Source organism: Dipodomys merriami, unplaced genomic scaffold, assembly GCF_024711535.1.
Source record: "Dipodomys merriami isolate MVZ:Mamm:240054 unplaced genomic scaffold, mDipMer1.0.p SCAF_726, whole genome shotgun sequence".
In the NCBI taxonomy this organism is placed as follows: Eukaryota; Metazoa; Chordata; class Mammalia; order Rodentia; family Heteromyidae; genus Dipodomys; species Dipodomys merriami.
The window spans coordinates 57,117-70,117 of record NW_027206320.1 but is presented as its reverse complement, the minus strand read 5'-3'; the positions used below and the strand labels follow the sequence as shown (position 1 = coordinate 70,117).

The 13,001-nt window shown below is 37.3% G+C and overlaps 1 long non-coding RNA gene across 1 annotated transcript in view; it reads left to right on the top strand.

Moving 5' to 3' along the window:
• The window catches only part of LOC138818274 (uncharacterized), a 49,786-nt gene extending 37,049 nt beyond the window's left edge, over nucleotides 1-12,737 (top strand). The window contains exons 2-3 of the long non-coding RNA XR_011369032.1: nucleotides 11,474-11,621; nucleotides 12,565-12,737. This is a non-coding gene — a long non-coding RNA (uncharacterized lncRNA). The remainder of the gene's footprint in view (nucleotides 1-11,473; nucleotides 11,622-12,564) is intronic.
• The last annotated feature ends 264 nt before the right edge of the window (nucleotides 12,738-13,001 follow it).

The window sequence follows — 13,001 nt, the reverse complement described above, 5'->3', positions numbered from 1 at the left end:
TATATACCACATTTTCTTGATCCATTCATCTACTGAGGGGCATCTGGGTTGGTTCCATATCTTAGCTATGGTAAATAATGCTGCAATAAACATATTTGTGCTGGTAGCTTTAGTGTGGTCTTGTTTGTAAACATTTCGGTAAATGCCCAAAAGTGGGATTGCTGGGTAATAGGGGAATTCTATGTGAAGTCGTTTGAGGAACCTCTATACTGCTTTCCAAAGTGTTGAACAAGTTTACATTCCCACCAACAATGAAGTAAAGTTCCTATCTGTCCACATCCCCTCAAGCATCTGTTGTTGTTAGACTATTTGATTCTTGCCATTCTAACTAGAGTGAGGTGATATCTCAATGTTGTTTTGATTTGCATTTCTTTTTTTTTTAATTTTATTTTATTTTATTTGTGAACATACTGTACAGAGGGGTTAGAATTGCATGGGCATCATAATGCGTACATTTCTTACCAAGCACTGCAGACTCATCTTTGTTTATCCTTCACATCACTTCCCAGCCTCCACCCTCCCCTCACAATCCCCAGCCGTATCCTTCCCCCCCCCCCACCACACCAACATTGTAAAGCTCATTTTGGACATGACAACTTGTACTTCTCATTGTTGCAACAGGTCCACCTGCATGCTTAAACAACTGGTTTTTCCCCATATCCTCCACAAGTTATACTGACATCAAATATAGCAAAGAGATAATCTTATAAATGCATTAGAAACACATGCATGAAAGAAAAAAACATTAAAATATACATCTAAGTGTTCATTTTCCTGACATCACATTATCTGACCTTTTCCGCTTGACTCATACGTATACTAGATATTACAAATAAGGGAAACCATGGGACGTATGTTACTTTGGGCCTGGCTTACTCACTTAATATAATTTTTTCCAAGTTTTTCCATTTCCTAAAAAATGGGGCAATGTCATTCTTTCTGATGGAGGCATAGAATTCCATTGTGTATATATACCACATTTTCTTGATCCATTCATCTACTGAGGGGCATCTGGGTTGGTTCCATATCATAGCTATGTTAAATAAAGCTGCAATAAACATAGTTGTGCTGGTAGCTTAAGTGTGGTCTTCTTTGTAAACATTTCGGTAAATGCCCAAAAGTGGGATTGCTGGGTCATAGGGGAGTTCTACGTGAAGTCTTTTGAGGAACCTCCATCCTGCTTTCCAAAGTGGTTGAACAAGTTTACATTCCCACCAACAATGAAGTAAAGTTCCTTTCTGTCCACATACCCTCCAGCATCTGTTGTTGTTAGAGTTCTTGATTTTTGCCGTTCTAACTGGAGTGAGGTGATATCACAATGTTGTTTTGATTTGCATTTCTTTTATGGCTAGCAATGTTGAACATTTCTTCATGTGTCTATTGCCCATCCTTCTTTCTTCTTCAGAGAAGTTTCTCTTCAAGTCTTTCTCCCACTTATTTATTGGGCAGTTGTTTCTTTGAGGATTTGTTGTTGCGGGGTTTAATATTTTGAATTCCAAGTATATTTTAGATATGATACCCTTGTCCGTTGTATGGCTAGTAAAGATCTTCTCCCAATCCGTGGGTTTTCTATTGATCTTTCTAGCTATGACATTTGCCCTGCAGAAGCTCTGCAACTTTATGCAATCCCATTTGTCCAACCTTTCTTTGATTTGTTGTGTTTCCGGGTCTCTATTCAGAAAATTTCGGCCTGAGCCAAGGAGACCTAGGGTTTCTCCTATTCCATCCTGTAATTTTTTCAGAGTGTCTGCTTTGACTTCAAGGTCTTTGATCCATTTGGAGTTGATTCTGGTGCAGGGTGATATATAAGGATCTAGCTTAAGTTTTCTACATGTAGTTAACCAATTTTGCCAGCACCATTTACTGAAGAGGTTGTCTTTCTTCCATTCTATTGTTTTAGCTCCCTTATCGAAGATTAGATTGCTGTAGGTCTGTAGGTTCATTTCTGGGTTTTCAATTCTATTCCATTGGTCCTGAGGTCTGTTCTTATGCCAATACCAAGCTGTTTTGATTACTATGGCTTTATAGTAGAGTTTGAAATTTGGTATTGATATTCCTCCAGCAGTGTTTTTCCGTTGAGGAGCGTTTTTGCTATTCGGGTTCTTTTATTTTTCCATATGAATTTTTGGATTGCCTCTTCTATTTCCTTGAAGAATGAGGGTGGAATTTTGATAGGTCTCACGTTGAATTTGTAGATACCCTTGGGAAGAATTGCCATTTTCACAATGTTAATCTTTCCAATCCAGGAGCATGGGAGATTTTGCCATTTTTTAAGTTCTGTGTTGATTTCCTTTTTTAAGATTTTAAAGTTTTCATCATAGAGGTCCTTCACTTCTTTAGTTAAGTTAATTGCTAGATATTTTATTTTTTGTGAGGCTATTACGAATGTGGATGTTTTCCTAATTTCAGCCACACTTTTCTCATTGTTGGCATACAGAAAAGCCATTGATTTTTGGGGGTTAATTTTATAACCTGCTACTTTGCCAAAGTTTTGAATCAGCTTGAATAATTTGGGAGTGGAGTCTATGGGATTCTTAAATACAAGATAATGTCATCTGCAAAGAGTGAGAGTTTTATTTCTTCTTTCCCTATTTGGATCCCCTTTATGTCTGCATCTTGTCTTATTGCTGTAGCTAGATATTCTAATATTAGATTGAAGAGAAGTGGAGAGAGTGGGCATCCTTGTCTTGTTCCTGAGTTAAGAAGAAATGGCTTTAATTTTTCACCATTGAGTATAATGCTGGCTGTAGGTTTGTCATATAGAGCCTTTATTGTGTTGAGGAATGTTCCAGGGATTCCTAATTTTTCCAAAACCTTCATCATAAAGGTGTGTTGGATCTTGTCGAATGCTTTTTCTGCATCTATTGAAATAACCATGTGGTTCTTATTCTTGCTCCTGTTGATGTGATGAATAATATTAATTGATTTGCATATATTGAACCTGCTTTGTATCCCTGAAATGAATCCTGTTTGATCATGGTGTATGATTTTTTGGATGAATTGTTGAAGTCGATTGGACAAAATTTTGTTGAGAAGTTTTGCATCAATGTTCATCAAAGAAATGGGTCTATAGTTCTCTTTTTTTGATGATTCCCTGCCTGGTTTTAGGATGAGTGTTATGATGGCTTCATAGAATGTGTTCGGTATTGAGCTTTCTCTTTGAATTTCATTGAAGAGTTGGAGGAGTATTGGTGTGAGCTCTGCTTTGAAGGCCTTGTAAAATTCCACTATAAAAACATCTGGTCCTGGACTTTTCTTAGCTGGGAGGTCTCTTATTGCTGTTTCTATTTCAATGCTTGATATGGGCCTGTTGAGCTGGTATAACTCATCTTGGTTTAGTTTTGGCATGTCAATATTTGCTAGGAAAAGTTCCATTTCTTTAAAGTTCCCATACTTATTAACATAAAGTTTTGAGAAGTATTCCCTTATACTGTTCTAAATCTTGGTTGTTTCCGTGGTGATGTTTCCATTCTCATCTCTGAGTTTAATAATTTGAGTGTGTTCTCTCCTTTTTCTGATAAGATTTGCTAAGGATCTGTCAATTTTGTTAATTTTTTCGAAGAACGAACTCTTTGTTTTGTTGATTGTTTCTATAGTTTTTTTGGATTCTAATTCATTTAATTCTGATTTAATTTTGATTATTTCTTTCTGTCTACTGGATTGAGGTTTATCTTGCTGCTCTTTTTCAAGGAGGTTTAGTTGTGTCATTAAATTGCTAGTTTCAGATCTATCCAATTTGTTGATGTAGGAGCTCAGAGCTATAAACTTACCTCTGAGTACTGCCTTTGCTATGTCCCAGAGGAGCTGGTAATTTGTGTGTTCATTTTTGTTGAAAAGCATGAACATTTGAATTTCCTTTCTAATCTCTTCCAAGACCCACTCTTGATTCAGCAGTGTGTTGTTCAGCCTCTATGTTATACCGGACTTTCTTTGGTGGCTTTTGGTGTTGAGTTCTAATTTTATTCCCTTGTGGTCAGAGAGAATGCAAGGTATAACTTCAATGTTTCTGAATTTAGACAAGATTGGTTTGTGACCTAAATTGTGGTGTATTTTGGAAAACGTTCCATGTGCTGCTGAGAAAAACGTGTATTTTGATGCTGCTGGGTGAAATGTTCCGTAGATGTCTGTTAAGTCTAGTTGATATATGCAGCTGTTTAGATCTGTGGTTTCTCTGTTGAGTTTTTGCCGAGTTGATCTCTCTAGTGGGGAGAGTGGTGTGTTAAAATCCCCAACAATTAATGTCTTTGGATCTATATGGGATTTGAGGGAAACTAGTGTTTCTTTGATAAATTTGGGTGCTCCATTGTTTGGCGAATAGATATTTAGAATTGTAATATCCTCCTGAAGGTTGAGATCCTTTAATTAGTATGTAGTGACCTTCTTTATTTCTTCTCACGAATTTTAATTTGAAGTCTATTTTATCTGATATTAGGATTGCAACTCCCGCCTGTTAATGGGGGCTGTTTGCTTGGTAGATTTTGTTTCAGCCTTTAACTTTGAAAATGTGTTTGTTTTTACGGGCAAGATGTGATTCCTGCAGGCAGCAGATAGAAGGGTCTTGTTTTTTAATCCAACTAGACAGTCTATGTCGCTTAATTGGAGAGTTCAGTCCGTTAACGTTAAGAGATAGGACTGAGAGCTATTTGGGAGTGTCTGCCATGTTATCCACCTTCTTGGGGGCTGCGAAAACTGGGTTCTTCCTATGGTTCGTGGATTCTCAGTTTGGGTGCAGTTTCTTGGCCTTTGTTGTGGTCTTGTTGGTTTTCTATGTGTAGGACATCTTTAAGAATCTTTTGTAGGGCTGGTTTGGTGGAGATGTATTGTTTCAATTTTTCTTTGCTATGGAAGGCTCTTATTTGGCCTTCAGTTATGAAGGAGAGTTTAGCTGGGTACAGTATTCTTGGTTGATAGTTGTTTGTTTTTAGGGCATGGCATATGTCATTCCAGGCTCTTCTTGCTTTGATTGTCTCTGCTGAGAAATCTGAGGTGATTCTAATTGGTTTCCCTTTATAGGTGATTACCCTTTTCTCCTTGACAGCTTTAAGGATCTTTTCCTTGGTCTGAGTTGATCCTGTGTGGATTATAATGTGACTGTGTGATGTCCTATTCTGGTCTGGTCTATTTGGGGTTCTAAAAGCTTCTTGTATCTGAATAGGACTATATTTTTGTATGTTTGGGAAGTTTTCTGCTAGGATCCTGTTAAATAAATTTCCTAGACAATTAACTTCTGTTTCTAGGTGCTACTCTACACACATTATCCTTAGATTAGGCCTTCTGATGGTGTCTTCCAGGTGTTGGATAGATCTATATTTCTTGGACTTGTCTTGGATGGTTGTATGTTCTTTCTCTATAATATCTAAGCTGTCTTCAATCCCTGAGATTCGATCTTCTGCATGGTCTAACCTGCTGTCAAGACTCTCTACTTTGTTTTTTATCTCTTTTCCTTCTAATTGGTCAGCTTTGATGGCTTCAAGTTCTTTGTTGAAGCTCTGTTTTAGGTCTTGTAGGAATTTCATTACTTTCTTAATTTGGTGTTCAGTGTTTGTTCTCAAATCACTTAGTTGATTCGTTATGGTTTCTTTGGACTCCCATTCCTTCTCTTGTGTTCCATTCAGCATTCCCTTTGTGGTCTCCCTGACTTCCTTCAGCTCTTTGTTAATGGATTCCATGAATGTCTTTAGTGATATTTGTGTATTCTCTACCTGGTCTCTCAATTCCTGAATTACTCTTTGATTAGCTTCCTCCCGTCTGTGTGATTCCTGCAGTTCTCTTTCTTCCCATTCGGGGGATTCCTGCAGTTCTCTTTGAGTGTTCTCAGCCTGCTCACGCCATTCCTCCCTTTCTCTTTGAGTATTCTCAATTTGTTTACGCAAATCCTGTATCAGTTTTTGAGTAGCTTCCTCACGCTTATGATATACCTGTATAAACTTTTGGGATGCCTCCTCTCTCTCCCTTTTCACGCTCATACAAGGTCCTTTGTAAGTTGTCAAAATTCTCATTTATCATGTTTGCCACCAGTGTTTGTGGCGCTATTTGGGAACTCTCCTCTGGGTTGTTCATTATCTGTTCTGACCCCTGATTATCAAGATTGGGAATTGAGATACCCGGATTTGCCATTTTTCTTGTTTTTCTGGCTTACTCTGCCCATTTGAGATGAAAATAGCACCAGTTTTGTTCTAGAACACTATCTTAAGGCAACCATCAACCAACGTTTGCATTTATACAGTCAATAGTCTACAGATACATTCTAGTTCAACAGATACATCTATTCAACATCAAACAACTATATGTTAATGGGTTTCAAACTGCAGAGAAGAATTTGGAAAACCAAAAATTTTTAGGGTTAGGGAGAGATGTGGGTAAAAAATAGGAATAGATTGGTGTGGGGAGGCACAGGGAGAGTTAACTATGTCCTAATCTCAATGCAGGAAATAGGTTGGGTAGGATGGAAGTAGAGAGAGAGAGAAAAGGAAGAAAGTGAAAGGGAAATGAAAAGAGACCAGAAAAAAATAGAAGCGTAAAAATTAATATTATTATGGAGATTAAAAGACCATCTATTTAGAGAGGAATGTGAGTATATTAATAGAAGGGTAGGGACATAGAGGAGAAGTGCAAAACTTAAGAAAATGCTTAAAATATTATATAGGTATAAAGAGGTAGAACTGCTATTAAGGAATTTAAGTCTCAGAGGTTTTGAATTGAGTAATAAATTTGTGGATTAAGTGTGTACACAATGGGGGATAGTGTGTAATAGTCAACTATGGGTTTATCTGAGGATGTGCAGGACAATAGTTAAGTCACATACAGAAGATCAAAAGAGAGGAAAAGGTGAAAAGGATTAGAAAGGGAGAGAAAAAGATCAGAAGTTCAGTAGAGCTAGACAAAAAAAACAAAAAGATAGTTAAGAAAGAAAGAAAAAGAGAAAGAAGACAAGAAAAGAAAGGAAAACGCACATTCATGTATTCCTAAAATAAAAATTATAAGAGGAAAAAAAAGTTACCGGAAAACAATTATTTTTTCAAAAAAAGGCAAAAATTAAAGATTAATAAAATTTTTAGAAAAGGAAAAAAAATTATATATATAAAAGGTACCATAAAAAAGAAAAAAAAAGAAAAGAAAAGAAGAGGAAGAGAAGAAAAAAAAAGTTCTTTGATTTTTTTTTGATTTTTTCGGAGGGGTGGGAAGAATCCTGTATCTCCCCTTTGTCTGTAAACAGCCTCTTGTTTGAGTCTCTGGTCAGCTTGAAGTCATGTGGCTTGACTGGTTTCTTAAGTCAGTTTGTTCGAACAGGCAGAAAAGTGCTCTGCTTTACCCAAGATTTTGAGATCCCCCTCCCCGATTAGTTTAATGGAAGGGTGATCTGCTTTGAGAATCACAAAAGAGGGGGATGCAGTGGTAAGGCTAGGTTCTGGGTAGAGTTGAGGTCTTTCAACAATCAGTAGCTTTTTCCTGGGGATATTTTGTGAAAAAAAAAAAAAAAAACTAACAGAGCCCAGCCTGGAGCCGTTCTCAGGGTTTCTGTTTTTCAATTGATTGTTGAGGCTGCTAGAGGGAGAGGCAGCATCTGGCTCTGGTTAGCCAGTGAGGAATGCCACTCCAATGGCTGGTGCCTGAGCTGGGTGACTTTTCCCTTGATGGAGCCGAGTCTGGCAGGTCACTTGGCCGCCGTTAATTTCTTGTGACCTGCTAAATGACTCGTTTTATTCCAAGGCCTGGGTTGGAGCTGGCAGCTCCTCCGAGCTTTGTCAGTATCCAAGATGGAGATCTCCTGTGCTGGGGGGGGAGGGGTGGCCTTCCCTCCTCCGCTCCCTGAGAAGGAGTGAGGATGTCGGGCTTCTACTCACGTCGAGTCTTGGATCCTGGGTCGTCTCTGGTCTGGGAACTGCAAGATGAAGTTGTCCGCTCCTTGTCTTTTTTTGCTGGTGTTGAGTAGAATCCGCTCGCCTGCTGTGTCTGGCTCCTTAGTCCCCGACTCTCTGTGTGAGCGCTCAGTTATGGCCCCAGCTGTGCCGCGACCCTGCCACCGCCGCCGCCACCGCGGTGGCTGGCAGGCGCTCAGATGTGTCTTTTTGCCTTGGCTTCCCCCCTCTTGTCTAACTCTCTGTCCTGTGATGGCACACTTGGTGTGATTCTCTGGCTTAGGACTGTTCACTGGAACTCTAAAACTGCTTTCTATGCTAGAGCTTCTTCAGATTCCAGCTTCTCCTCCGCCATCTTCCCCCCAGGTTTCATTCTTATTACCCAAAGAGCAACATAGGAAAGCGATGCCCATGGATGTGGTTCTCTGGATTTTGGAAATTGTGATCATATATATATATGTATATATATATATATATATATATATATATATATATATAAAATGAATAATATTGAATATATAAAACTATAACAACAGATAAATAAGTGAATAACTATGTGCACACACTCCCAGTCACTTTCATGTATAAGACTTTTTTTCTTTGCTCTTATTCACCTACATAGAGAGTACATGAGTTGCCCTTGAATTGTCCTGGAAGTTCTTTATTGGGATACTGTAACTTCACATCTTTTGTTCCCTAAGTAGTCAGATGCTATGTATTCAATAACAAAACTGTTACAAGCAAAAGTAACCACCCTGACACACAGAGGAACTTGGATTTCAGAAATGCCACAAATAAGCGGGAGGTACAGCAGTACTTTTCAAAATTGAATAGACTACATATTTATTAGAAAGCTTGTAAGAAAAAAACTTCAGCATAGGATGATACACTTGAAGAAAACTACAGTTTAAATTACATATAGCCGGGGGCTACAATAGACAATAAATAAGAATTAAAAAAAATAAATTACATATGACATCAAATTACAAAGTTCCAGGACATTTCCCTACTCTTGAAAACTAGAGTAATACATATTAAAAATAAATAAATGAAAAGACAAATGTTTTATACCAAATTTCAAAACATACTATATGTTATACAAAGGAAATGCAATAAGCATGCATTTTACAGTCTAGTAAAATCATATGGCATGAAGAATCTGATTAACTGATTCATAAAAGTCAATACAATGCAGTTAAACCTTCCGTTATCTCACGTGGTAACTTAGCAGAATACTTTCAATCTATGGTGTCTATTTTGCATGTTATCCAGCCCTATCCATCCCACAATGGCAGAAGGCTTTTCCTGAGAAAGTCCAGAGACCCGTCTACTGTGAGTGCTCAATGTAAACCTGTTCCAATTCTCTTTTATTTGGGCATGTGATAGACTGACTATCTGTTAACTTGCCAAAGGCACAATTTGGACAGGTTTCCAGTAGTGATATTTTAGCTCTCAGAAAAAAAGGGAAATTGAAGTCAGAGGGAAAATCTACCAGATCTCTGAAAGATTTCTATCATTGTGCTAAACCTGTAGCTTTCTACTGACAGTTGAACAAACTGCAGTAATTGCCACTCCAACAACATGTCCAAAAATTGGCTTTCCAAATATTGACCTATTTTCACTTTGGTAAATCAAGACACACTATTGTGGCTCCGTTTTACTTAAACTATCAGCTATGGTTGGCCCAAAGGATAGTTGAACTTACGAATTTCTTAAATTTTAGGGCATCACACAATCACTTCATAGCCCTTAAACATTAAAAATACCTACCCATATAAGTCTGCATTACATACTTATTACTGTTTTTCTTCATTTGTCATGTTTTACATATTTGGGTATCCCTGGGCTTAGCTCTGTAATATTCCTTCTCATGTTTTTTTTTTACCACTGAGTACAGTAATTATTTCTGTAGTTTTTCTCCATCTCTGTTTACTTTAATTCAAGTCCTTAATAGCATCCTGTCTACTGACATCTCCTAACAACTGATTTTAACAAACTCAAAATATCCCAAAGTGAGATTTGATCTCTATCTACAAACCAATCCCTCATTACTATTTGATTAAGTGATAACTCTTCCAGCTGTCTTCTCAAAATACCTTGGAGTCATTTCAGACTTACATACTTTTTCACACCTCATGTTTAATCTATGACCAGGTTCGACAAATTAACTCACTGTATATTTTAGGAAGCATATATATGTGTATACACACACACACACACACACACACACACACACACACACACACACACACACACACACATATATATATATATATATATATATATATATATATATGTTATATGAGTGCTAGTACTATGACTAAAATTTGCGGCCTAGGTTCTTTTATTTTTATTTTGTTTGGGGGGGGTCCGGTCGTGGGGCCTGAACTCTGGGCATGGGTGCTGTCCCTCAGCTCTTCAGCTCCAGGATAGTGCTCTACCACTTGAGCCACAGCACCACTTTCAACTTTGTTCTTTTTGCTTATGTGGTGCTGAGGAATTGATCCCAGGACCTCATGCATTCAAGGCAAGCGCTCTATCACTGAGCCACCTTCCCAGCCCCTTACTTTTCTTTTTGGTTCAGTCTTTATTTGGTATAAAGATCACCTACAATGTCATTACCCACACCCTTTTAATTTAAAAATGTGTATATTCTGTAGCAATGTTATTGCCATTATAACCATAATTAGGAAGATATTGTGGGTTCATCTGCTCCATACATCTTGAAAGGTAATGAATGTGAAACCTACAGAATATCCTCAGATATGCCTGGTGGAAACCTGGATTTGAATTATGGTTCTGCAGCTGATCCGTATTTGGTACTTGGGAAATTTGTTTGGCCTTGTTGCCTACTTCTGTTTTTAATAAAATAGTTAATTCATTTCCTAACTGGAAGAACTATCTTGAGCACGAAAATTACCCTAATGCAGGTGCAGTGCTTGGAATGGTGACTGCACACTGTGTAGTAGGTCCCAAAGAAGTCAGCTTCCATCAACATTGTCAGAGAATCCTTCCTGAAGGCCTTAAGAAATATATACCCAACTGCTGTTAATATCTGTGAAAACTTATCTTTACAAAAAAAGGTCTTGTCTTCATATGAAACAAAGTAATGTTGGGGCTGTCCTGTGGCTTTTAGTCTGAAGGAGTTTTGCCTAAATTTTATTCTTACACGATTAGTAGTAGCAGTAGCATTCTTTAGTGCTACCCTTCATTTTTCTAGTTCTGTGTTCCATTTGGAATACTATTGTAACAATTTATAATCTTTGTTATTAGAATAAATAAACTAAAACTGCTGAAGTTTTAAATAAAGAGACAATTTTAGGTGTGCATTACATTTTATGTGCTTAATACTTTCCTGAAATTATTCCTTTTAGGTTATATATCCCTAACAAACTATTTTTTAACATTTCTTATATGATTTATAGATTTATTTTATGATTCTTATATGATTTCTTAGAGATCCATAAATAAAACATCTCAGAACAGGAAAAAAGTAGGTAAGAAGTTATAAAAATACTATTATGGTGTCTTAATGGCTAAGTGTAAAGAACATGTAACAAAACAGTTGGAAGATTCATTTGCTCTTTTTTCTATTCTCTCACCCTTCATTGTAGAAACTTTCTCACTATGAAGTGCCAAGTCGTCTGGACATTTCAAGACTCATCTCAGTGACAGAAGTGATGGGATTAGGACATGTGCTCCTATGACTGGCTTTTAGGAAGTTCACAATAAAGCAATACCAGTACATATAAAGAAACATTTGTGAGTGATGTGCATTGACTTCCTCAATTGCCAAAATTAAATTCATATGTCAAAACATCAAATTACTTACATTATAATATATGCAGTTCAACTGGCATTACTAACACTTCCATAAATCAAATGCAAACTAAAAGCTCTATATCAAAAACCAACATCTAAGGCAGTGTTGGAAATACAAGAAGAAACACATTAAATCTTATAGAGTGAGATCTTTAACACTGGCAATGAGCAATGATATCTGAATTTTTCACCAAGCTTGGAAAGTTCAGGTGTCCACTAATGATGTGATTAGAGTTTCGGAGTTGACCTTGGTATTAAGATTAGAGGTAAAATTCAAAGACAGCTAAGGTTGCTGCAGTATTGTAGCTCTATACAGTGTGACCCTCCCTGATAATGGTAAAGCACAGAGTAGAAGCTAAGTCAGTAAAATGTATAGGAAGGATTTTCCACTGAGAATAATTGCAGGGGGTGATCATCACTCTTCCATTGAAAATGTACAGCCCATCATTCTACTTTAAACTCTAGAATATTTCTGATCTGAAGACAATTATAACACACCGATGTGCTGTGAGTGCTGACCAGTTTAGGTGTGTATTACTATAATATATGTAAAATCTTTAGAGGTATGGAGTGACCTGTGTTGTTAAGTTTCATGGAAAAAATGTTCACAATTATGCAATTCACACTCATCTAAGTCTGAATCAGGCAACTGAGATAAGACATTTGGGTCATCACTCCAGTGACCAGGTTTGTTACCTATGAAATAAATAACATTATTTCACAATGTATATGTGTTTCTGAAAATTTATGCAATACCAAATACCAAATGTACAAAAGGGACAATTGTCCATCTCTTATATATATCCGAAGTAAAGGTACACCAGAATTATACTTTCTTGTTAGAGTATCACAGAATGACTGCTGATTTTAGGTTTCTTTCCAGGTGCTCCTATACATTTGTGAATCTTCTCTGAGGAAGTGTTTTCCATAGTTTGTTTTGAGGTGTTCCGAATATCAGTACTGTCACTAACCACAGCCATGAAACAGCAAAGATGATGGGATACCTGGCCAAAGAACTGAGAAATCACAGGAAGTGATAGGAAAGAAGATACCAGAGGACCCAAAGCCTCATTGCCAGCTTCTGGATCCCCAAATCCTGTTTTAAATGCTTTATATTCATTCTACTACAGGGGTGGGGTAATGAGTGGCTACAGGTATGTCCGCAAACTGAGGCATCAATCTAGTTGGTGGTTACAATTATTAACTGAGGTATTGTTTGTATACATAGTGATAATTGAATCCCTTATTATTAAGGAGCAGAAGGGAGCAATAATCATTACAACCATAGCACAGACATCCATCTTGTTTCCAAAGTCTTAA